This window comes from Onychomys torridus, chromosome 5 (assembly GCF_903995425.1).
Source record: "Onychomys torridus chromosome 5, mOncTor1.1, whole genome shotgun sequence".
NCBI classification, from domain to species: Eukaryota; Metazoa; Chordata; class Mammalia; order Rodentia; family Cricetidae; genus Onychomys; species Onychomys torridus.
This window is the reverse complement of record NC_050447.1, coordinates 73,611,236-73,634,115: the sequence shown is the minus strand read 5'-3', so window position 1 is coordinate 73,634,115 and position 22,880 is coordinate 73,611,236. Positions and strand designations below refer to the sequence as shown.

The 22,880-nt window shown below is 40.6% G+C and overlaps 1 pseudogene; it reads right to left on the bottom strand.

Annotated features, from left to right (window-relative positions):
* Positions 1–7,339: 7,339 nt before the first annotated feature.
* Positions 7,340–8,079, bottom strand: LOC118584518 (annotated as a pseudogene).
* Between the last annotated feature and the right edge of the window lie 14,801 nt (positions 8,080–22,880).

Sequence of the window (22,880 nt, the reverse complement as noted above, 5' to 3'; positions counted from 1 at the left end):
AATTTGCAGATGAAAATTCTAAAGGCAGAATAGGGCTCAGGAGTGGTGCCCCTCAGGCACCTGATCCAGTCTACCCTCCACTGTCAGGGCTGTGCAAGGGTAGGCTGTAGCTGGAGTTATCTCCTGGTCCTGCCTGGCTCATGGTCAGGACAAATCTCTCTCACCTGCCAATCCTGCAGCTGCTTGGACCCAAATAAACACACAGACGCTTACATTATTTAAACTGTTGGACTAATGGCTCAGGCTTCTTGTTATCTAGTTCTTCTATCTTAAATTTACCCATTTCTATTAATCTATACCTTGCCACGTGGCTCATGGCTTACCAGTATCTTTACATGTTGCTTGTCGTGACAGCAGCTGGCAGGTCTCCTGACTTAGCTTTCCACTTCCCAGACTTCTCCTCTCTCTTTGTCCCACCTATACTTCCTGCCTGGCTACTGGCCAATCAGCACTTTATTTATTAACCAATCAGAGCAACACATTTAGAGCATACAGAACATCCCACAGCAGTAGGCTGCATCCTTAAGCCTCACAACGTGGGTGTGCACTGTGTCAGACTCCTTAGTTAGTCAAAGGAAGTCATGTTTTCAACCTCAAATCTTCAGTGTTTCAAAACAAGGCACAGAGGGAAAAACATTTTCTAGAAACCCCAAGGCTCCACTGGATGAAGTGGATTTCTCCTTTAAACATTTTTCTTCCTTTTTTTTCTCCTTTTTTGGCATATGTGTACTTGCAAGTGTGTATGCACATGAGTGTGTATGCATGTGGAGGAGGCCAAAGGATGACAATGAGTGCCTTTTTTATTGCTTTCCACCTTACTTTCTGAGACAGGGTCTCTCACAGAACTGGGAGTATGTCAATTAGCTGGACTAACAGACAATTAATCCTCTGTGATCCTGCTGTCTCTGCCTCCCCAGGTCTAGGATTACAGACAGATGCTGTCATGCTGGCTCTTTAAAATTAGGTGCTGGGGATCTGAACTCAGGTCCTCATGATTGCATGGCAAGCATTTTACTGACTGAGCCATCTTGTCAGCCCTTCTCCCTCTTTCCAAAAATTATATTTATCAATTTACTTGCTTACTTATTGTGTGTTCCCATGTGTGAGCTCAAGGTCAGAGGACAACTTGCTGGAGTTAGTGCTGTCTCTAAACCTCTATTATTGGGATGCTGGGATTCTGTCAGTTAGGAAGGAGGAGGGAATGTCTTTGTGGCACTGGTGTGGAGAGGCTAAGATGCGGAGGGCAAACAATGCTTCCATAAGTAATTGCCTGGAGAGAGCCAGCTGTCTGTCCCTGCCTTGTCTTCTCTTTTATGAGAATCCCCGCTTGTGTGGTAGTTAATATCTTACTCTCTGGGTTGGTCACAGCCAATGATTTACTTAACTGCCTATTGGTTCAGCATAGCACCCAAGCTGTCTAAGAACTCAATCTTTGACCAGTTTCTGAATCACTGGACACTTCTGTGGAGACTTTTATCTGCATTTCTGGCCAGCCTGCAGCTGGTGGCATTAGATTTAATTTCTCTGATGCATATTCTTCTTTTTCCCCGTAATGAAAGTCATCGAAGCAAGTGTGCAGCACCCATATTATCTTCTGCTCTTAGTCCCCAGACTGTAACTTATGGGAAACCAACTTGCACCACCACCGCCCAGCGATGTCATTTTTTAAAAATAGCTGAGTAATACTCCATTGTGTAAATGTACCACATGACATTTATCCATTCTTCAGTTGAGGGGCATCTAGGTTGTTTTTTACTTCTGGCTGTTATAGAGCAGCAATGAGCATGGTTGAACAAGCGCCTCTATGGTAGACTAAAGCATCCTTTGGGTACCTGTGGTAGTTTGAATTTAATTGGCCACCATAATCTCATAGGGAGTGGCACTATTAGGAGGTGTGGCTTTGTTGAAGTGAGTGGCTACCGGCTTATTGGAGGATGTATATCACTATGGTGGTGGGCTTTGAGGTTTTCTATGCTCAGGATACCACCCATTGTCCCATTTGACTTCCGATTACTTGCAAGATGTAGGACTCTCAGCTACCTCTCCACTATGTCTGCCTGCATGCTGCCTTGCTCCCCCCTCCCCCTCCCCCTGCCATGATGATAATGGACTAAACCTCTGCAACTGTAAGTGAGCCACCCCAATTAAATGTTTTCTGTATAAGAGTTGCTGTGGTCACATTGTCTTTTCACAGCAGTAGGAACCTTAACAATGCCCATGAGTGGTATAGTTGGATCTTGAGGTCGATCAATTCCCATCATTCTGAGGAACCATCACACTGATTTCCATAGTGGCTGTATGAATTTACACTCCCTCCAGCAATGGACGAGTGTTCCCCTTGCTCCAAATCCTAGTCAGAATGAGCTGTCACTTGCGTTATTGATCTTAGCCATTTTGACAGATACAAGATGTAATCTCACAGTAGCTTTTATTCACATTTCCCTGATGGCTAAGGATGTTGAACATTTTTTTAAGTGTTTCTTAGCCATTTGAGGTTCCTCTATTGAGAATTTTTCTGTTTAGATTTAGACCTCAATTTTTTTAAATGAGTTATTTGTTTTATTGATATTTAGTTTCTTGAGTTTTTAAAAAATATGTTTTGAGTATTAGCCCTCTATCAGATATGGAGTTGGCAAAAAATCTTTTCCCACTCTATAGGCTGTCACTTTGTCTGAATGACATGTCCTTTGTCATGCCGAAGCTTCTAAGTTTCATGAGATCTCATTTATCAATTGTTGATCTTAGTGCCTGTGCTAAATGTGTTCTGTCCAGGTAATCTTCTCCTGGGCCAATGAGTTCAAGGCTATTCCCCACTTTCTCTTTGATCAGCTTCAGTATATCTGGTTTTTATGTTGAGGTTTTTGATCCATTTGGAATTGACTTTTGTGCAGGGTGATGAGTATGGATCTATTTGCATTCTTTGCAGCCATTCAGTTTGACCAGCAACATTTATTGAAGAGTCTGTCTTTTTTCCCAGTGTGTATTTCTAGAATCTTTATTTTTAAAAAAAAAATCAGGTCTCCGTAGGGGTGTGGAATTATGTCCAGGTCTTCAATTTGATTCCATTGATCAACATGTCTACTTTTGTGCCAACACCATGTTGTTGTTATAGCTTTGTAGCACAGTCTGAAGTTCAGGATGGTGACACCTCCAGCAGGTCTTTTTTTTTTGTTTAGGACTGTTTCTGCTGTTCTAGGTTTTTCTTTTTGTTTCCATACAAAACTGAAAATTGTCCTTTCCAGATCTGTGAAGAATTGTCTTGGTATTTTGATGGGGATTGCACTAAATCTGTAGATTGTTTTTGGTAGGATGGCCATTTTTCTTATGTTAATCCTACTGATGTGTGAGCATGGGAGATCTTTCCATCTTTGGATATCTTCTATTTCTTCCTTCAATTGCTTGAAGTTTTTAATCATACAAGTCTTTTATTGGCTTGGTTAGAGACACCTTAAGATATTTTATATTATTTGAGGCAATTGTTAAAGGAGTTGTTTCCCTGACTTCTTTCTTAGATTGTTTGTCCTTTTTTATATGGGAGAGTTACTGATTTTTGTGAATTAATTTTGTATCCAGCTACTTTGCTGAAAATTACTCTTTTAAGGGTTGTCCCTTCCCTTCTGCAAAATAAGTTCATTCTAAAAAAAAAAATCCTTCCTCCTTTTCTCTCCCATCCACCATCATATAGATCTTGTTAGGAAAGGACAATAAATAGCATGTACAAATGCAAGCCAGACATCTATTTAAAGAACAACCTCCCATTCATTGAATGTTTATCAGAGAAAATTTAATAATGTCATTCTCTAGTGAAATGGCTGGGGTACTTTATGAGTAGGGTGTGAGAATAGTTACTTCCTGTTTTTATTAATATTATACTATATCTTCTTATTGTTATAGGTATAGAATTGCATCTTGGGGGTACCTGCTTAAACTTTTGAGGTTGTTGTCTTCAAAGACAAAGAATTAGACCAGGGTCACATGTATGGAAAGAGAAATAGAGGCAATTTATTTATTTATTTATTTATTTATTTATTTATTTATTTATTTAATTTTATTTTGGTTTTTCAAGACAGGGTTTCTCCGTGTAGCTTTGTGCCTTTCCTGGAACTCACTTGGTAGCCCAGGCTGGCCTTGAACTCACAGAGATCCACCTGGCTCTGCCTCTCGAGTGCTGGGATTAAAGGCATGCACCACCACAGCCCAGCAAGAGGCAATTTATTAAGAAAGGGAAAGTACTACTGAGAATGAGCAGTGGGCAAATGACCTGAGGAAAAAGCATCACTCAAAAGTGGTGGGCAGCAAATTCATCATCTGTTATAAGTCATTTACATAGCTCCTGCATCTCCCATGTTTGTAGTAAATCTTAGGGTTTTCTGTGTGTTTGTGTGTGTGTGTGTGGGGGGGGGGATAATGTGAGAGCCAAAGTTCCATGTTAAGTTTTATTTACTATGCCTAAGAGATCCATGAAACAAAAATGCCTCTGATCAGCAAGCCCCTTGCCCTAGGACAGACAGTTCCTGAAATATTGGAGCCTATTGTTTATGGGAGTTAACAAGCCACATGTTTTCACTCCCCTAAACATGTTTGTTTGGCCTAACTATACCAGATATCCTTGATAACATGTAGGTGGGAGATTCACAGTCAGGAAATACATCAGAATGTATGCTTGCCCCTGATTGGACCTGATGGGAAATACTTAAGCCCCTGCAAAATGAGACTTGGGGCCATTTCCTGGGAACCTGGGTCCAGACCAGGCTGGAACCCATCTACCTGGCCAGTACAATGTTTAATTAAGCTTGCTTCAAATTTGACTTTAAACTATAGTAGTGGTCTTATTTTCATTGGGTGGGATTAATAATACAAATAACGCCCCCAGTTTTTGGTTAGTATTTTATCAATCTAGAATTTCACCCTGCTGGATTCCCAGGCTTTGTTCAGGAAAACACACACACACCAGTGAAGCATGTGCTTAACTTTCTGGCCCACAGTTTGCTTGTGATTCTCTAACTGATGGCCTGCTTAATTAACACACTTTTGCAGGAGACAGGGTTTGAATTGGCTGTTAGCTCAATAATGTGGCAGGAGATTAGGGAATGGAGAAATTACATCAAGATTAACATATGAAAGGAGCCAGTTGGCAGAGAAAACCTGAGAACCATTCTCTACCTGGCTCCATCAATAAGTAGAGCAATTGTTAATCCCACTGGTCAAGAATAAGACTATTACCACAGCTTAAAGTAAAAATTAAAGCAAGCTTTAATTAAATACTGGCCAGGTGGATGGGCTCTGGCCAGGTCCATACCCAGGTTCCCAGAAAATAACCCAGAGTCACGTCTTACAGGGGCTTAATTACTTCCCATCAGGTCCAAACATATACCCTGAGGAATTTCCTGCCCATGAACCTCCCATTCACATGTTATCAAGCATATTTGGTGTAGTTGGATCAAACAAATTTGTTCCAGGGAGTGAAAACATGTGGCTTGTTATCTCCCATAAACAATAGCCTCCAATGTTTCATGAACTATCTTTCCTTGGGGAAGGGGCTTGCTGATCAGAGGCACTTTTGTTTCATGGATCTCTTAGGCATAGTAATTAAAACAAAATATAACTCTGGCCCTCATGCCCCCCTCTTGAGTTGTGTGCTGAGTCAAACCCTTGACTCTGAAGGGTACCTGGTTTATATTGGGATCTAATAACCATCAGCTTAATGATACCCAGACATGAATTGTCATGTAGTTAAGGCATCAAAGATGCAAGAATTAAGAGCAATTAGCAGAAACAGAATGGCCAAAGGTTTGTGATGACTAACATCAGAGTTACTATCTAAAAGGAACCTGGAAATGAGAACGGGGACCAGTTATTTACTTCCTCTCGGGTCCCCCTTTTTGCAATGATTTTTTTAGCACAGTCAGATTATTTCTAATGATTCCTGAGTGGTTTGTATAGAAACAACAATTTTCTTTTAAAGCTATACAATAACCTCTGTTTTTCATGGAGCAGGTTGAGTGCCCTATAACATTGTAGAACTATTTCAGCTAATGAATCTACCTGTTGATAGATAGATCTGGGTCTATTTGGTTTTCACAGGTACCTTTCCTGATATACCAATAGGCACCCTAGATAGCTATTTTTGTTCCCCATGCTAGGGAGTTTCCTTTGGATCTAATACTCCAGCCTGTTGGAGTGAAATACTCTTTTTTTGCAACAACTTTCTGCTGAAACTAGGATAATGCTAGTCAAAGGCAAGGAGGGAATTCAGGCAATGAATTCATCAGAAGCATCTGGTTTGCTGACCCAGCTGAAGAGACAGGGAACATTCACTTGGTTGGATTGATCCACACCAGCTTTCAGTAAGTTCAGAGCTCACAGTCATTTGGAGCAGGTTGTAGTCAGCAGCTGATGCTTGGATAGTATCTGTCAACTGAGTGGAAATCTGCTGAGACACATCTAGACTATGGACAGAAGTTAAAATAGAGGAACTTACAGGAAGATCTTACATTTGAAACTCTCAGGCCCACAGTCCTAGTAGTTGGGGGAGGAGGATAGGAGTCCTAAGACCAGGAGAGAGAGAGAGAGAGAGAGAGAGAGAGAGAGAGAGAGAGAGAGAGAGAGTCCAGTCCATTTAAACATTTAATCCCTTGTGAGGTGACTATTATCTTACATGTCTTAATCATCTTTAACACTTTACAGTCATAATTTTTTATAAGACTAGTACTTTATAGCTTTATCTTTGTTAAGTTTCTGAATTGAAGCTCCTTCTGTATCAAAATAAAACGTTTAGCTCATAAACACAGTCCAGAGAGACTAGAAATTTTTCTGATCCTTTCATAGTACACCATTACAGAACGTAAGTTTCTTATGTGACTCAGTTTATCAAAATAGCTTAAATGTAACAAAATTAGCAAAGATAAGGAGGCTAGACATGGATTCTTAAGCATGAATAGACCTTAGGTAAGGAGAGACATTCTCTAAGCCAGTGATTCTCAACCTTCCCAATGCTTCAACCCTTCAACAGAGTTCCCCATGTTTTGGTGACTCCCTAAACCACAAAATCATTCTTGTTGGTATTTCACAACTGCAGTTTTGTTATGTTATGAATCTCAATGCAAACATCTGACATGGAGGTGGTCTTAGGCTACCCTTGTAAAAAGGTCTTTCAACCCCCAAAAGGTGGAGACTAGGTTGAGAAGCTGTTTCAAGTTCTTTGTCAGACACTTAGGCAATTGTCTTGCTGCATTATAAGACAGGAACATCCCGGTTTCTGGTGTTTAGTATTTGGTGCTCATAGCTGTGGCCTTAATTTTCTTTAAGGTATGATCATTTATTTGTTACTCTTAAAGACTTACTTTTGACTGGACTCAGACTTACAAGTAGAAGCTCTCAGAGAGGACAGCCTACATCTCTTAGTGATCTGCTCCTGGTGCTTTTCTTTGGCTTCCTTCATTCTCTTGGCCAACAGTTTAGCACATTCTGCAGCCTCCTCCTTGTTTTTCTTTGTTTGTTCTTTCTTTAGAGCAATATGCCAGCCAGTATTTGTGTTGTAGGACACATGGAGTAACAAGATGCTGAATCTTGGGTCCTTTTGGCTTCTTACTTTCTTTGTTTAATGGGTTTCTGACCAGGTATTGGTGGACATCATCTCCTTTAGAGCGATTAAAAAGCTTTTGGATTCTGCTAGCTCTTTTAGGTTCCAACTGATGAGGCACAGTAGTATCTGTCAGTCCAGGAATACCTCTCTCTCTCTCTCTCTCTCTCTCTCTTTCTCTTACAATGACCAAGTTGAGAACAGTGTGATTAGTATCCATGATGCATCCTCAAACAGACGTGTGCTTCTCTCCTGTTCTCCTTGGTCATAACAAGAATGCCCCTTACTCAACAGCAGGCACACACCTTACTTCATGGGAAAACTTTGTCATTCCTGTCACTGATTGGGACCACATAACCCTTCCACTCTTCACCCAGAGCATCAGCAGCTACTTCTGTGGCCATGCGCTTCTCACAGAACGTACAAAGCTTGCGCTCACCGTCCACTTAGATGAGTTTCTGACAGCCCGTGGCAGGGAAGGAGATATTCAGCTTCATCTTGACACAGCCCACTGCCTAGGAGGCGCCATGAAAAGGAGACCTGGCTTCCCCTTGACATCTGCCCTCGCCAATCCTAGCAAAGATGGCTGTCAGCCACTTGGCTGCTTATAGGTAGTGGCAAGCTAAGTGTTGCTTATATCCCAAAACAGAATCATGCCACATGGTTCTTTTAAGATTATCTGTGCATAGATTTTTAACTATCAACTCCCAGTGTTATTAATTTTAGGTTAAGTATTTTTTCCATAGATTTTCCAGATTTTTAACCATACACAATAAACTTGTAAATCTTGAGTTACAGAATATTCACTTTTTTTTTTCCGGCTGTTCTGCTTTGCTTTCTTTCCCCCACTGCAGGGCCAGGGAGATCAACTGACACAGGACAGAGGCTCTTAATGACCAGAGAGCTCAAAGATAAATTCTGAGCCCCAGCCTAAAAGCAGCCATGGCAGCAGTGGTAACTGGTGGCTGGTGGCAAGAGAGACAGCAAAAATATCAGACCCGTTTCTGTCTCAGCTCCATGCTTGCAACAGAACTTGCAGACACACACTGAGGTCCCATTGAACCCCCTCCATGACCACACAAAACAGATGCAGACTATGACTCACCAGGAAGCCTCTGTAGATGCCTGCTGGCATTTCTCAGCATGGCACTTCACCCCTATAGTCCACAGAATGAAGGCAGCTTTGGAGCCTTGGAAGGTCTCCAGCCATGTGCCTCCTGAATCCGCCCATCAGCCCCGGAGATGGGAGCAAAAGACCGACTTTAGAATTTGGGTGGGTAATCTGAATTGCCCTGGGGGCCTGCAGAAAATGTTAATCCCACTGGCAGAGAATAAGATCACTATTACAGTTTAAAGTCAAAATTGAAGCAAGTTTTAATTAAATTCTGGCCAGGTCCATACCCAGGTTCCCAGGAAATGGTCCTGAGTCAGGTCTTTCAGGGGCTTAAGTATTTCCCATCAGGTCCAATCAGGGGCAAGCATACATCCTGACATATTTCCTGCCTGTGATCCCCCTGCTCACATGTGATAAAGCACATCTGGTGTTGTTAGGTCAAACAAACTTATTTAGGGGAGTGAAAAACATGTGCCTTGTTGTCTCCCATAAACCAGAGCCTCCAGCATTTCAGGAACTATCTGTCCTTGGGCAAGGGCTTGCAGATCAGAGGCATTTTTGTTTCATGGATCTCTTAGTCATAGTAATTAACACTTAAAATGTAACTTTGCCTCTCACATTATGTCACACCCTAATCACAGTCCATCACAGAGGGCAGTCAGGGCAGGAGCAGAAGCAGGAACCTGGAGTCAGGAGCATGGAGGAGTACAGCTTGCCAGCCTGCTCTCCACGGCTCACTCAGCTTATATTTTACAAAATGCAGGGCCACCTGCCCAGGGATGGCACCACCACAGTGGGCTGGGTGCTCCCACATCAGCCATCAATCAAGGAAATGCTCCACAGACTTGCCCGCAGGCCAAGCTGACCGGGCCATTTTCTCAGCTGAGGTTTCCTCTTCCCAGATGACCTTAGTTTGTGTCAAGTTGACAGAAAGCCGGCTGGCACAATGATCTTTAATTTTATTGCCTAGGAGTTCTAGTTTAGTGTGTGTCTGGGAAAAAAAGAGCCAGTTTAGGACCAAATGTTTTCAGCCAAGAGAAGCATAAAGTTAACTTATCTCTAGTTAGATTTTTTTTTCATCCCTGCCCCTCAAATACTTACAAGTGGAATTAACATAATTATCAAAAACAAAACCAGCTGGAGTACCAAATGGCAATTTTTCTCTTTTATATTTATATCATTCCTTGAAATATTGGAGGAGTGGCAGGAAAAAAAGGCTGAATGATAAGAAATTAACAAACTTAATGTTCTGAAAGCAAACAAAAACAAAGAGAAACCAAATGCTCTGAAACCATGTTCTGAAAAAATAAAATGCAACATGGATTCCTTAAAACTTTAAAATCCAGTGCCCTCAGACTGAACACATGGACACTCAGCCAAAGCAAGGGTGGTCTGAGCCCCAGAAAAAAAAAAACTCACCAACTTCTTCCTAAGAAGGCAATGCTGTCAGGGTGGGCACAATGGGCCATGCTGGCATCTGGTGCCCACCCAGGTGAGTCCTCCAGTGAAAGATCATCCTTGGGGCCCCACAGTCAGGCACCTAAAAGTGTCAACTCAAAAACACGGCTCTCACTCCAAAAGGAATAAGAGATCATTTATCCTGGAGCCATGTAAGAGACCACAGCCCACAACATAGATTGAAGCTACCCAGACACATGTTCCAATATGGTGATTGCTAATGAACTTTTCACAATGATAGAAGAAAGAAAGTCATGACTCGTGGCATTTTGAAAATACATCTGTGGAAACATCAAAGTCGGGGAAGTCTCTGTTATAATCCTCAGATGTTTTCTGGTGACATCAAAACCTTGGTGTTGCTGGAAGGGATTTGTTTTTACATTCCAAAGGATTTATCTAATAGTCTCAAGGATGGACATTAGGTCACTGTGGGCAGTGAATGGCTTATGGGAACTAAAGATAGCCCAGGATAATTTGGCTCTGGACCTGTAACATTCCAGCAATCACAGGCATTCTAATTAGTCAATCAGCCTTGGAGAAGCTGAACACAGGTGCAGTTTTTTCTCTGGGAACTTCAGTTCACACTGAATTAATAATAACACTCAACTATATAAGAATGAAATAGCATATAAACAGTATATATAAAAATAATAGTAGTTACATGTAAATATACTAATAATCAAGGATGAACTTGAAATAATACATACAAACTCCTTAGCTTGTTGATTGACAGATACCAAGTGTTCAATAAATATCATTTTGTCTTTTTTTAAAAACCTTTCTCCTAAGAAATAAACCTCCCACAGAGCCAAGGAACTTGTCCACCATAGTATGTGTGATGATTAAAGTGTTTCTCATTTGGTGTAATGGAGCACAAAAGGTTCATTGGGTGAATGCATAGCCAAGTACAACAAGATGATAGAGTGAAAAATATTATTCACAGCAAGTATGAGACCTCTAGAGCTGTTCCCAAAGTGATGCTTCACTTCCAAAAACGAAAGGAAGAGGCTTTTACTGGGGAAGCTTGGACTTACTAATTTAGGACAGACCTGACATCAGATACAGAGGTGGGCACGTTCCTGAGCATGTACAGTTCACAGTTTGAGGCCAGCCTTCTTCACACATTACCTGTTCAAACTGGCCAGCCAGGAGACTGGAGAGATGGCTCAGTGGTTAAGAGCGTTTGTTGCTCTTCATAAGGGCTGGCTTGGTAGTCAGCACTTGTGTTGAGTGGCTCACCACTGCCTGTAACTCCAGCTCCATAGGATCTGATGCCCTCTTCTGGCCTTGGTGAGCACTGCACTCATATAAAACATCCCCATACGCGTGCACGCACATAGGCCTAATCTCAAACAAAAGAACAATTTGATGAAAGGTTTTCCTTGAGTTAAACAAGCAGCATCTCTCTCCTTTAAGTTGAGGAACTTGACACCAAAAGTACCTGTCTAGCTGCCAACGACGTGCTCAGCGTGTTTCCCAGTGAGAGCCCAGCATCTTTTCCTTCGCTTCCCTCTCCAGGGATAAGGGTGATCACACTGGATTCCTCTACGCGACTCATACTCCTTTTATACAGCACAGCTCTCTAAGCAATGTCTCCCCAGGCAGGAACGGGGAGCTTCGCAATCTCTTAGACAATAGGGTTTAGCTCCCTCTGGTTAAATTCTAGAGATGAGTTTCAGGTAATGAGAAGAGGGATCCAGGTGTGATGGTGCATACCTGTAGCCTGCGGTAGGTAGAAGACTTGTGTGAGTTTCTGGAGGGTGAGTTTGGCCTGGGCAACATGGCTAGGGGCCTTTCCCTGACAACACAAAAGGGGTTGGGCCTCCGTCAAGACACCTCTTCTGAAAACAGTTTGCCGCTCTCAGGACTAAACTCTGCAAAACACTAAGATGCGAGGATGTTAGTTTTAGGCTACTCTGCCTGCCTCAAGGAAACAAGAAATAAGCCCCCCCACCTCCACTAACCTTGTGTGCCTCTGGGAACTGCTTCCTCATCTCAGTAAAGTTTGTGGGACTCATGTTAGTCTGTTCACTTAGACTTAGAAGATGGTTTCCAGTTCCTATTTCCAGGAGCCCAAATCTAATTTCACTCCTTTGTTCCAAGCTCTGTTTGCTTATCCTGATATTTGGTTGTCTCTGTCAATCTGGTACCCAGATATTTGGTCCAATACCAGTCTAGATGTTTCTATAAAACAATGTTTAAAAATCAGATTAGCCCTTTCAATCTGTAGACTTTGAGTAAAGCAGACAATGTGTACAGACCTCATCTAATTAAAGGTCATAAGAGAAAGAGACTGATCTCCCCAGAAGGGGAAAGAGTTCCTGGCTGCTTTTAGACTCTAGGTGGAGCATGTGGCTCTCAGCCAGGCTGGCATGCTTTGACAGTTTGATGCTTCTACAATCACAGGAACCAATTCTTTAGAAATCAGCCCCCCTCTCTATTTTTCGGTATATATATGCACATATCCCATTCATTCTGCTCCTGTGGAGAACCTCCGGCAAATACAATTATCTTGCAAAGCCACAGGGACCTAATTCCTCAGCAATACTGGACTTCACCCATGGCAAGAATTCAGCAAGGAGGTAAATGATAGTAAACATCTGGACAAACCAGATCCCAGGCTTCTGAAGGACATGATACTTCTGTTTGGCATTTCTAAACTTGGTTGGCTTCATACTCCCCTTTAAAGGTTATCTTTTAATGTTATGAAGATTCTCATTAATGATATATAGTCCTACCTAAATCTCTTCAGTTAACTTTAACATAGCTCCCCACCCCTTGTTAAATCAAAACAGAAAAGATAAACCAGGAGAATAGCCGCAGCAATGTGCATTTGTGTGTAATGTTTGAGTATGGCTGTATGGACAGAAGTGTACCTTGTTCTTTAGAAAAAACTCTCAGGTCTATACACCTAGGGTTGGAAGAGAGGGTTTGTATGCTAATTGGGCAGTTCAAGCACCTTCAGTAGTCGATACAAAATGATTTACTGACTAGCTTAACGACTCTGTCCTTATAGCTTGGTGTGATGGCTATTCTTGGTTGTCAACTTGACTACATCTGAAACTAACTAAAACTCAAGTGACTGGGTACACTTCTGTTTTTTGTTTTTTTTTTTTTTTTTTTTTTCTTGATTAAATCATTTGAAGTGGGAAGACCCACTTTTAATCCAGATCTTCTGAGGTGGGAAGATGAACTTTAATCCAGATCTTTTGAGATGGAAAGAACCACTTTAATCTGGGCCACACCTCCAGCTGGCAGTCTATACAAAAGATATGGAAGAAGGAAGCTTTATCTCTTTGCCTGCTTGCTCTCAATGGCAAGTCCATTCCTTCACTGGCATTAGAATCTACTTCTTTAGGATTCTGGCATATACTGAAGACCAGTGGAAACATCCAGCTTCATAACTGAACAACTACTAGGTTCTTGGACCTCTCATTATTAGACAGCCATTGTTAGGTCAGCTGGGCCACAGCATGTAAGCTGTTCTAATAAATACCATATATATGTATATATAGATACATACACATACATATACATTCATATCACACGCACACAGACACTCACACATATTCTATAAATTCAATTCCTCTAGAGAACCCTAAGTTCTCTTGGTATGCAGGTCAGGATCACCTGGTGGTCAGGATGCTACTCAGTAAGCACCGAGTGAGAACGGTCATGTTCAGGTTAAGATAGATCCTTACAAAGGATGCTTGGTTAAGATGGGTCATTACAAAGGATGCTATAAAGTCAGTAAATGTGCATTTGTGGAAACTTAGAAATTATTAACAAGAAGACAACTGTCAACTATATGAGTACTTTTCTGTATTCCCATTGTTTTAAACATTTATTTTTGTTATTTTCAAATAGAGGGGTGAAGAACAGGTGTGCAGGGTCCTGCAAAGGCCAGAAGAGGGTATCAGAACCCCTGGAGATGGAGTTATAGGAGGTTATAAACCACCCCACTGTAGCTGGAGTTTTCTCCAGTCCTACCTGGCCCACAGTCAGGACAAATCTCTATTACCCACCAGTCCTGCAACCACTTAGACCCAACCAAGTAAACACACAGAGACTTATACTACTTACAAACTGTATGGCCGTGGCAGACTTCTTGGTATCTAGTTCTTTTTTTTTTTTTTGAGCTGAGGTTGGAACCCAGGGCCTTGCACTTGCTAGGCAAGCGCTCTACCACTGAACTAAAACCCCAACCCATTATCTAGTTCTTTTATCTTAAATTAACTCATATCTATTAATCTATACTTTGCCATGGGGCTTGTGGCTTACCGGTACCTTACATCTCTCTTGTCATGGTGGCGGCTGGCAGTCTCTCTTTCCACTTCCCAGAATTCTCTTCTCTGCTTGTCCCACCTATACTTCCTGTCTGGCTACTGGCCAGTCAGTGTTTTGTTTATTAACCAATCAGAGCAACACATTTGACATACAGAACATCCCACAGCATCCCACAGAGGTGCTGGGATCTAAACTTAGGTCCTTTTGAAGAGCATCAAGTGCTCTTAATTGCTGAACATCTCTCCAAGTTCATATTTTCTTTGTTTCAAAAAACATTATGTGTGTGTGTGTGTGTGTGTGTGTGTGTGTGTGTGTGTGTGTGTGTGTGTGTGTGTGTTTTACTGGAGAGTGAATCCAGGCTCTTATGCATGCTAGATAATTGCTTTACCATTGAACTGCACCCCAAGTCTCCCCTAGTTCTTACTTATATAATTGCACCTATAAGCTTTCAAATGTTTCTTCAAAGAAATTAAATGTTCTTAAACTCATAGAAAAAAATCAAGGAATTGAATCAAAGGAGGTCACACATTCTTCAATACAGAAAGAACTCTTTCTTGGCCTTATCAAATAATCTGAGCTCATGCTGTATGACCATTGGAGAATGCACAGAATTCTCAATGGCTCCTTAAATGTTAAGAAAGGACCTAAGAGAGGAACAGTTGGAGTTCAAGAAGTACCCTCGGAGTGAAAAAGCATTAAAAGCAGAATGAAAGGCTCAGGTCAGGTCTTTCCGTAGGCAGAGCGAGAGAAAGAGATACGGATTAGATGTGGTACCTTGTCACTAGCTTTCTGATGATGAAGGAAATGATGGGCAAAGCTGAAAGAAGGGAGGAGGCACCCAGGGAGGGTGGTACCATGCAGGCACTGATAATCACAGATGTGTAAGTGTAGTGCTTCCTTTATTCCATGACGATGATTTTGGCTGATGCTCCCTTTCATATAAATTTATAGGCTATTAAAATTCCAAGGCAACCTGGATAGAGATTATCCACTGCACAATTAAGGATTATGGCTCCTCAGAAGATTTTCATGTTTGAAAAGCACAGCAGCGAACACTGACAGCAGGAAAGAAATGAAAAGCAGCCTTACCAAGCAGGGCAGAAAGTTCATCCTCAGTTGTTTAGAACGTGACAGCAGCAACCTGTGGGGACTACCTAGAGCTATAAGATGGAGTATTAGCCTCAGTTCTGTAAGTAAGAGATAAAAGATGAGACAGTCCTTATTAGAAGCATCCTTCCTTCCCCTTTGTTTTTTAGGCTGGTTACTGATACAGAAAAATGAAGCCTGTAGTGTAAGATGAAAAGAAGCAGTGTTTCATAGGGAGGACTTCCACTGTGTGTGTGATGTCACAGCAGTGTTTGCTTTTGACAGGCCCGTGTTAAGCAATGTAGAATGACAACACGGAAATCTAAACAGGAAGGGAAGAATTGGAGAGAAAAACCTAAGAGTGTAAAGAATAACACCCAAGTGTGAGTTTACTGGCATTGTTATAATTTTGAATAAGTACCTGTGATGTCACTTGGCTTTTTAAAATTATAACACGTTCATAGAATGAAAAATACATGCAAAGCATATGTCTGGTCAGAGAATTCAATTTAGGATATATGAAGCCATTTTTTCAAATAGCTTACATTTTATTTATTTATATATCTTGTTATATATATATATAATTTGATGTATATCAGGTGTTTTGTCTGCATGTACGTCTGCACAACAGAAGAGGGCATCAGATGCAATAAGACTACAGTTATAGACAGTTGTGAGCTGCCATGTTGGAGCTGGGAATTGAACTCAGGACCTTTGGAAGAGAAGCCAGGGCTCTTAACTGCTACACAATCTCTCCAGCTCCCATGATGACTTATAAAACTCATTAATGACAAGAAAACTAAATTTTAAAATGGACAGATGATTGGAATCTCTAGATTAACAATTCTCAGAAGAATGCACACAAATGGCCAACAGCCACAAGGAAAGATGTTTTAAGCATTATGATACCAGGAAGGTATCAAAACCATAATGAGATGCCTATTAGTACCAACTAGGATGGCTAGAATGTTAAAAAGATGGGTGATAACAAGTATTGGAGAGGGTGTTCAGGTCTGGCGTCCTTCTTACATTGCCAAGAGACTTATAATATGTACAGTCACTTTGGAAAAACAGTTTATCAGCTTCTCAAGTTGTGAAACATCAACAATTCCACTTCTAGGTATATGCCCCAAAGAAATCAAAACAATGCCACATCAATACTTGTATATGAATATTCATAGCAATGCTGCATAATAACCCTCAAATAGAGGTATGTGGATGTCCATCAATGGATGAGTGGACAGATGCAAGGATGTTCTTATTGGAATGGAATATTATTGGGCCATAAACAGGAATGAGATTTAAATCCACACTATAGTGTGGATGACACTTGAAAGTAGTAAGTAAACACCAGCTCTGTGGATAAAATATTTCGTGGCTGAGCCCTGTGGTTTCTTTCACAGATGATGAAAATGTTCTAAGATAAAATACTGGTGATGCTTGAGCTTCAGGAATGTGCTCCTAACCAGGAACCATGCAATCTATAAATACAGATTTTGTGGTATGTGGATTGTATTCTTAGAAGACTGTGAAGAAGATGAAAATACTTGACTATAAACAATTTCTTGAGAAGTAATGCAGAGCAAAGGTTTAGAGTCTTGTGCCAGTCATTCTTTGGTTTCTAATCTTGCAAATAACTGTACCACCATTCTTTGGTTGACTGAATGTTATCTGACCAACCTAATCCTCATTTTTATTCATTTATTCATTTTTTACTTTCTTAAAATTAGGAGGGACAGTGGGACTTTGTCAGCATGAAGGAAACACACTATTTTGTCAATGTCAACTACAACGCTAATGTTCTTTTGGTGCCCTGATAAATGTCCAACGTTTGTCAGAATACAGTTTTAAAATAATTCAATGTTTTGTTCCAATGACATGGCTTAGCAGATAAAGGCACCTGCCACCAAGCTTGGCATGTTTGATCCCTGGGACCTACATGATGGAAGGAAAGAAAATATATTCTACAGAGGAAGAGGAGGGATAGTAGAAAGAAAAGATGGCCCTGTTTCTTCCATAGAACTTTCTGCACATGTAGCCATGACTCATTATTTATCTGTACTTTTGCATATGTCAGATTGTCAAATGCTTTCTATTTCACATCAAGTAACCTTGCATCAGAGATTTGCTTTTTTTGTTGGTATAAGTTTCAAATTCATTAAAAAAAACCTTATTTATCTGTGTATGTATGTATGTATGTATGTATGTATGTATGTATGTATGTATGTATGTATATCTCTCCCCCCCTTTCAGTGTGTGTGTGTGTACAGTGAGTAGGCATGCACAGATGCCAGAAGAGGGAATCTAGTGGCCTCCTACATCATCACTCTCTGCTGGTTTCTCTGTAGAGGGTCTAACCTTAAACTCTGGGCTCCTGCTTGGCTAGTCCAGAAGCCAAAAGCCCCAGAGATCTGTCTCTGCCCCTCTTAGGGTTGGGGATACAAATATCTGTAGGGAATGCGGGCGTGAAACATGGGTGTTGGAATCCACATTCCAGTCTTCTTGATTCTGGAACAAGGACTCTTACCTGCAGAGTCAGGTCTCTCCTTCCCTCATAATCATTATTGTGTGAAAAACAATCACCTCCTTTGCAAGATGTTTACATCCTCATCCCAGGTCTGTGACTGTTACCTTACATAGAATAGACTTTTCAAATGTAGTTAAATTGGGCATTATGTAAGCCAGATTTCCATTGCTATAACAAGTATATCTTGTACTCAGTTTATAATGATAAAAGATTTAGGGGCTGGAGAGATGACTCAGTGACTAAGAGCACCGACTGCTCTTCTAGGGGATCCAGGTTCAGTTCCCAGTATCCACGTGGAGACTTAGAACTGTCTGTAACTTCAGTTCCAGGTGGGCTGACACCTTCTCCTGGCCTCTACAAGCACGCACTGCATGCATGTATTGCACAGACTTACATGCAGGCAGAACACCCATACACATAGAAGTAAATAAGTTTTTCAAATTAATATTTAAAAAAAATATTTATTTATTATGTATACAGAAGAGGGCGCCAGATCTCATTAAAGATGGTTGTGAGCCACCATGTGGGTGCTGGAAATTAAACTCAGGACGTCTGGAAGAGCAGTCGATGCTCTTAATCTCTGAGCCATCTCTCCAGCCTTCAAGTTAATATTTTTACAGAAAAGAAGATTGATCCTTGGCCATGGGCTTTGGCATACAATTGTCTGGCCCCATTTCTTTGGTTTTCAACAGAATGGATCTACTTGTCTCATGGTTTAGAAGTGAAAGATACTGGGCAAGGGATTTAGATCAGTGGCAGAGCACTTTCAAAGAATGTGAAAGTTTATGGGTTTGATGCTCAATAAAGATTTAAAAAATAGGAAAGAAATTATTAATAAGAGGGCTATTAATAAGTTTAATAAGTTATCTTATTAAAGGGATTGAGGAAGGAGTCAGGGTTCCACTGTCCCCTCCAGTGACCTCAGCACCTCCTCTAGGACCTACCTCTTATATATGCTACTCTGGGGACCCTAAACTTTTAACACATGGGGGTATTAAAGATCAAACCTACAGTATGGGAAAGATTATCCTGATAAAGTGCCTGAGCCTCGTATAATAACAGGAGAGGCTTGATGAAGGGACAGGGTGTGATTTGTGGTAGAGAATGGCCTTGTATGCACATAGCTCTGAGTTCCGACCTCAATACCACCAAAACCAGCCAAGAAATCAACCAACCAACTAACAAACAACTTCCATCACAGGAGTCAGGGGAACATGAGGAGATGTGACCTTTGGAAGCAGAGATCAGAACTGAGGAATGCTGGGAGTATCTGAAAACTGGAAGTTAGGGAACAGATTATATGCTAGACCTTCAATGAAAAATACTGCTCTACTGACAATTTTAGACTTCTGACCACCAGAATATCTTGCATTTAACCATTGATTTGTATTAATTTGCTACTGTAGAAAGAAGCAGCATATGCAATTATGGTAAATTGACCCAATGAACCACAATTTCCCAACCCATTTTTGTTTCCCAAGAGCAAACTTTCTGAAATAGCAACTGAATCAAGGTAGCTAGGTCTTATGAGTGCTTATAAGTTCAGCTTATGAGTGCAAAGTAGGACCAGTTTCCATGACTTGGCCATCAAGGTGGTCTTGGATTGTGTCTACCAACACCACAATCCCTTTCCTGTTCATGGAGAAGTCTTATCACCAAACAGCATCAGAGTGCTGTGCTCTGCCCTGCAATAAAGTGAAAACACTGTTTTCTCAAGTATCATTACTTGGGAAACAAACTGCAAGACGAACATGAACAGAGAGTACAGAAACCAAACATTCCAAGCTAAAAAATGGAGGATGGGACTATTTGAAATCTTCAGTTTGGGGAAATCTGGAATCTGTTGCCATAAATATAGCTCAGCAAGTGATAACTTTTAATTGCCCAAGTTGATGGGTAATTACATAATCAAGGCAGAGGGCAGAGCTTGCATTTGCCTCCTTGATTAATTATCACACCAACCAATTTCTAGTTTGAATACCAGCAGTTTCTTTTGCATTTCTTGAAGTCAGCTGGAGTTCCAACAGATGTGAGCCCAGCAGCAGCTGCAATGGATGGTAGTGGAGAGGGTCTTGTAAACACATGCAAACAGTGACTAACCTCCCAACTGTAGAAAGCTCAAAGCTTCCTCACATTCAGATTTTACTGGAGGTAAAAAGAAATTATGGAACTACTCTTCACTGAACGCCTTTAACCCTAAGGGCAGATAGGCTAGGTTAGGCTACACAAGCTATGGATTCTGATGACCCATTTCACAATGTTCAATTAAACTTAATCAGACACATATGGGCTGCTGTAGACTATTGTTAATAAGCTGCATGGTGATTATGGAAATGGCTATTAGTTCAGTTGAATGACTATAATTGGTATTATTTGCACAATGAGCCATTTTAAAACAGTTGCTTTCTGCTTTTCATTTTTGGAGTCCTCCTGAGCCTGTAATCAGAATGAAAATCACTGTTTTCTCTGCTTTTTAAAAAAATCAGAGTCATCAGACAGACCCCCTTTGGAAGGGTGATGGTGTAGAGGTCCCCAACATGTACTCTGTGCTCTCACTCAAGGGCCAAGATTACCCCCAGGATTGGCCTTTGTAATTCTGTTCTCTTCCTGGAGTGCAGCCTGTGCACTGCACTGGGCAGTGAACTTTCATGCCTACAGGCTTTGGTTAGTCCATTGTGAGTGCAGGTGGACAGCAGTGCTTAGCCAGGGAAGCTAAGCCTTAAGGACAGTATGTATTTTTTGTGTCTGGTTTCTTCCAACTATCATAAATAATGTTTTTCATATTAATATTTTTTTACATTTGTTTATTCTCTCCCTTTTCTCTCTCTCTTTCTCTCTCTGTATGTATGCACACACGTGCCAATGGGAGAGAGTGGAGGTCAGAGAAAAATTGTAGCAGTCAGTTCTCTCGTTTTATCATGTGGGTTTGAACTCAGGTCGTCAGGCATGGTGGCAAGCTTCTTTACTCACTGAGTCAATTCACTGGACTGAGGTTGATTCATATTCTGTCATGGACCTATTTTTTTATATATATATATATATATACATGTTCTTTTGTAAATGAACAACTTAGTTATTTACAGTTTGACTCATTATGTACAGAGCATGAATGAATATTTCTGGAGGAATCTTATAGTGAACACACTTATTTGCTTCTTTTAGGTAGGAGTAGAATTCCTGAGTCCTAGGACAACTCTTGTCTAACTTTATTACATACATCCAGATGGATTTATATCATCTTACAATCACACCATTAATATTCACCCATCTCCTTGCAAAGCTTTAGTCTCACATGTTTCATAAAGGCTTGCATGTTGGAAGTTTGACCTCTGAGTGGTGCTACTGGAGGTGAAGGTATCTCTAAGAGGTAGGCTTTTATGGAGGTCTTCAGGTCATGGGAATATATTCTTGGGTATATTTTGGGGACTTGGCCCCCTCTTTTTTTTTTCTCCATGTCCATAATAAGAGTAATGCCATATGCTACCATGATGATGTGCTGCCTTGCTATGGGCCCAAAGACACAGAGTCAACACAACATGGACTTGATGCTCTAAAACTGTGATTCAAAAAATAAACCCTCTCCCATTATAAGTTGATTTTTTTCAGGTATTTGTTATAGTAATGGAAATAGATACCTGACTCTCCAACATCTGTTGGGTGTTGCAAAACTAAAGACCAACTTAGATAGAATAAAATCTCAATGCTCCTGGGGTTTACATTCCACAAAACAACATGTGTGTCTCCATTTGTTATGTCTTCTTTATGTCAGCAATGTTTTTCTTTGAGAGTTTTTGCATAGTTTTAAAATTAAATTTATTCAAAAGCATTTTATGTTATTTGATACTGTTATACATGGTAGCTTTCTAAAATTTAATTTTCAATTGTTTGTTTCTGGTATAGAGGAATACAATTGATTTTTGTGAGCTGACCTTGTATCCAACAATCACATTAAACTGAATCAGTTCCAGAAGTTTGTCGAATCCTCTGGGTATCTAAGCACAAAAGTACTTTATCTGTGAATAGCAGTTTTAACTTTTCTTTCCAATTGTTATAATTATCTATCTGTATATCTATCTAATTGATCAACTATCTTGATGTAGTCCAATATTGGACAGACATGGTAAGAGTGGACACTATTTCATTGTATTTTTATTCCCATCTTAGACAGATACACACACACACACACACACACACACACACACACACACACACATACACACACATATAAAATAGTCCAACATTGAGGATGATAGCAACTGAAGTTTTTTTTGGATAAACACGTTTTATCAAACTGAGAAAATACCTTCTTCTTACAGGCTTGTTCATGGCTTTATGTATGGTCTAGTGTTGCCTTTTCTCAAATGCCTTTTCTTTGTGTTCTAAGTTCATTATATGTTCTGATCTTTTATTTTGTTAACATGGTAAATTGCAATGTCTTAGTTTGTCTGTGTAGTTATAGCAGATTGTCATCAGTAAGTAGTTACAAAGAAGAACTTATTCTTACTGTTCTGAAAGGTGTAGTGTTCAAGATCAAGGTGCCAGCCTTGTTGGTGAATACTTATGTGGTGGAAGGTGGAAGGACAGGGGAGAGATCGCCCAGTCCTAGAAGCCCATTTCACAGTAGCGTTCTTTACTTATGAAGGTGGAGCCTTCATGACCTGGGTGACTCTCCTGGCATACCATAATCGGTTGCACTGGGGATTAATTTATAACACATAAATTGTGGAGGAGATCCATTCAAATGATATTGCACATAATTTGCCTTTTGAATGTTAAACTGATTTGTATTCCTAGAATAAATCTCATTTTGTATTGAGAGATTATCC